General features: G+C 40.9%; 1 long non-coding RNA gene across 1 annotated transcript; it reads right to left on the bottom strand.

The window, feature by feature from the left end:
• Positions 1-706: 706 nt before the first annotated feature.
• Positions 707-909, bottom strand: LOC124461457. Its single transcript, XR_006955076.1, has 2 exons — positions 822-909; positions 707-754 (listed from the first exon to the last, which is right to left on the bottom strand). It is a non-coding gene; the product is annotated as an uncharacterized LOC124461457 (long non-coding RNA).
• Positions 910-4,478: the final 3,569 nt, after the last annotated feature.

Here is a 4,478-nt window from a genome sequence, read left to right on the forward strand (position 1 = left end):
CATTGTGTTTTCGTCTGCTGCCGCAACGTATTCCACTATATTCTAGAACCGGTGTTTCTTTATTGAACTTTAGGCATCCGACGTTTCTGTATCCATCAAAGCTTTTAGAAAATTCATTCAATAGACTGCAGAAGTCTGTGTTGTTGCAGGCGGACGCCGAGATGACAACAACAAATGGCCTGTTTTGTGGGAGAATATCAACGAATGGTGCATCATTGCTTGCTTCTTTGTTCATTGGCTGATTATCTTCCTTATCTGAACTACAAGCAAGAGATTTAATATCGCATGGGACCATTCCGCATGCATCGAACAAGAACCTGGATGATGTGTTTTCCGAGCTTTCCTCGCTCACGGTAGGGTCCAACTTATATCCAATATTCAAAAACATGCCATATTCATCCATATTGAGCTTTCCCATTTCTTACACTTACCTCTTATTCTCCGCAGGAAAATCATGATCCATTTTTCGTTTCTGAGCCTGTGGTTTTATACATTTTTCTAGAGATTCACCGCTGGAATCTCACCACAAGCCGATCCACATAATTAATACCGTCATAGACTGATATAACCGGTCGACTGTCGTTATTTCACTGTTCTGAACCCCTGACATTTCCAATATAAGATCGGCGTCTGTGATATTTCCGTCTGTTGACGAAATGTCACATTGTCCGGCAGGAATTCCCGAACGTTTTTATATCTTTTTTTATTTCAAACCAAAAATGGTTTCATACATTGAAACGCTGAACTCCACATTCTACTTAGGCAGAAAAAGGACACTTGGTTATATAAGACCATTTATTTATATCCTTACGACTACTTACTCTCTTAGATTTTTGTTTGATGATAATTATCAACATTATTATTATGAACGTGACTGTATTGTTTCTAGTATGAACTGTGAACTGCGAGCATACGATGTCGAATGATTCAAATGCTGTGCACACAGGGCATATCGAATTTTAGCCAAATCCCAGGCATTCTTAGATCTTAAAATTCTGGAATTTGTAGGGAATTTGTACTATCTAGAAAATCCTAGTTGGCCTGGCATATTTTAGCATATTGAATTGAATTAGTTCTATCCGGAAGCTCAAAGTTCTTGTAATATAAATAGTTTTAATTTGAAACCAGAGGGCCGGGGCTAACTTCGACCGCGTCAAAGTTTGTATACCCTTGCAACTTTTATGGTAACTCTTTCCTTATCTATAGCCATCAAAGTTAAAAAAATGTTCAAGCTAAAAATGCTAATGTTTGCGAAAGAACGGCCTACAATCTTAGCATAGCAAATAACGACGATATTGGTCAAAGTCACTGTTTTCCACAGATCGTTCCTATGGGAGCTATATGATATAGTAACCCGATCTTTATCAAATTCGGCACAGTCATTAACAGATATACAAATGTTTAATTTGAAAGCAATCGCGTCGAAAGTGACGAAGTTATTAACAAAAGTCACTGTTTTCGAAAGATCGTTCCTATGGGAGCTAAATGATATAGTCACCCAAACTTGATCAAATTTGGCTAAATCCGAGATCCGGCTGAATCCGAGATATACAACGCCTGCAGTATAGACAAGCCTACATGCAGAATTTCAACTCTATAGCTCCAACGGTCTAGGAGGAGTTTGCGTTGATCCAGACGGACGGACAGACGGACGGACGGACGGACGGACGGACGGACATGGCTATTTGAATTCGTCTCGTCATGCTGATCAAGAATATATATACTTTATATGTTCGGAGATGCTTCCTTCTATGCGTTGCACACTTCTGACCAAAATTAATATACCCTTTTTGCAAGGGTATAATTAAACAATGTACACTGGCGGTCATGAAAACCGCACCACTTGAAAATTTCATGTTTTTTTGGAATCGTTTAGATAAAAATAAGAGAATAAGGTTTCTTTATTAACAATAAAATAATTTACTAGGAAATAGACGTTATGGAGTAAAATATTTATTTCTGTACCATTGATATCCTTGATTTTTGCCCCAAACAAAAAAACAGCAAAATTGACCAAAATTCAATGTGTTGCTCGTTCGACTAGTTAATCTATCTCCGCCAGTGCCTTTGAAATAAATTTAATCCATTAATTCCTTTAGTTAGCTCAGCGTAAGCGGTAAGCTTTTTAATTCTGTAAGTAATTTCATGTTATTTTACAAATTTCTTATAACTAATAATTGTACAATCTCATTTCACTTACTCTAGTCTTGGCCTCTTGGCTACGAAAAAACAACTGAACACGCGGTTCTTATGTATGTACTTAGATCAATGCAGCTGCGTATTTTTCGCGCTTATGTGTCTACTTATGTATAATAAAGTACCGCAAGAGTAAGATGAGAGAGAGAGTTTTAGAGTTTTTAAAGAGCGTCATTCTGTATGTTCGGACAAAGTTCCGTTTTGTAGTACAGTGGTACAAAGTTTATTCGCAGGCCCGAATTTCGGCAACATTCCCCTCCCAGCAAGCGAGCCACTGGAGCTTGCTTCATCTTTTCCGACATCGAGGACTGCTAACTTTACTGCTGGTCTGGAGAGGACACCTAATTGTGTTTGTACCTTCGCCTGGCGGACTTGACCATCCTCTGCGGTGGTCACTCCGACCACTCGACCCTTTGTCCAGGTATTACGACGCTGATTTTCGTCCACTATAAGTACGATGTCGCCTACACCAATTGGCTTTACTTTTTTATGCCACTTGGACCTTCGTGATATGTTTGGTAGCATCTCTTTGACCCAGCGCTTCCAAAATAGGTTGGCGAACATCTCACTCTGGCGGAACGACCATTTATAGTCGATTTGTTCCGGATCGCAAATCGGTTTTTCTCCATTTGATGAGCCAAGCAACAGATGATTTGGCGTAAGAGCTTCTTGATCTTCGTCGTCCAGGGACACGTATGTCAGTGGCCTGGAGTTGACCGTCATTTCCACCTCTGCCATGGCGGTAAGAAGACTTTCATCTGAAAATTTTTGATTTGCTGTTCTACGGTATAACACGGTTTTGACGGAACGCACCAAGCGCTCTCAGGCTCCTCCCATGTGAGGAGCTGACGGTGGGTTGAAGTACCACGATATTTTCTGCTGCGACAATTCTCGATGCATCATCGCATCATCCAGTTGAAGTTTGTCTCTAAGAAAGGCATCGGTCCCTCGAAAATTAGTCCCGTTATCGCTATATATTTCCTTTGGTGTGCCTCGGCGCGATATATGGCGTCTTAAGCCCATTAGGCATGAGTTTGTGGTTAGAGTATGCACGATCTCAATGCTTATTGCTCGCATTGTGAGGCAGGTTATCAGCATGCCCCATCTTTTCAATGACTTTCTTCCATCGATGAGTGTTAGCGGCCCAAAATAATCAACTCCTACATACGTAAACGCTGGCTTGAATGCACCCAGTCTAGCCCTCGGTAGGGGCGCCATTAAGGGTGCAATAGGTCGAGCACTACTCAGCTTACATTGTTGGCAATTTCGACGAATCCCTTTAAGAAGAGGTCTTAGTTTTGGAATAAAATATTTTTGCCTCACCTCATTTACTGTAGTCTCATGATTCATGTGATAGTATTTTTCATGGTAGTGCCGGACTATCAGCTTTGTAACCCAGTGTTGGGTGGGTAGTGCGATTCGTCCTTCAGGGATGCCAGCGAAGCGACTGGCTCGATCGCGTACGCACAATACTCCGTGGTCATTTAGGAAGAGTTGTAACCTCCATAGTGGACTGCTCCGGCAAACGTGGTGGCCGTTTTTATACCCTTGCAAAAAGGGTATAATAATTTGGTCAGAAGTGTGCAACGCATAGAAGGAAGCATCTCCGACCATATAAAGTATATATATTCTTGATCAGCACGACGAGACGAGTTCAAATAGCCATGTCCGTCCGTCCGTCCGTCCGTCCGTCCGTCCGTCTGGATCAACGCAAACTCCTCCTAGACCGTAAGAGCTACAGAGCTGAAATTTTGCATGTGGGCTTGTATATACTGCAGGCGTTGTATATCTCGGATTCAGCCGGATCGGATCACTATATCATATAGCTCCCATACAAATGACAAAGTCACGAACAGTGACTGTTCTTAATAACTTCGGTATTTTCTGAGCTATTATCGTGAAATTGGTAATATTGGTGAGTTAATTACACATATAAACGACTATGCCAAATTTGATCCAGATCGGGTGACTATATCATATAGCTCCCATAGGAACGATCTTTCGAAAACAGTGACTTTTGTCAATAACTCGTTACTTTTGACGCAATTGTCATAAAAATTTATATTTCTCAGTTTAGCATATCTATTAATGACTGTGCCAAATTTGATTAAGATCGGGCGACTATATCATATAACTCCCATAGGAACAATCGGTGGTGAACAGTGACTTTGATCAATAACTTCGTTATTTTCTAAGCCGTTCTTTCGCAAGCATTAGACCTTTTACACAAAAAACTTGCAAGGGTATTCAAACTTTGACGGGGTCAAAGTTAGCCCCGGCCC

The sequence above is a fragment of the Drosophila willistoni genome, unplaced genomic scaffold (assembly GCF_018902025.1).
Source record: "Drosophila willistoni isolate 14030-0811.24 unplaced genomic scaffold, UCI_dwil_1.1 Seg49.1, whole genome shotgun sequence".
Taxonomy (NCBI): Eukaryota; Metazoa; Arthropoda; class Insecta; order Diptera; family Drosophilidae; genus Drosophila; species Drosophila willistoni.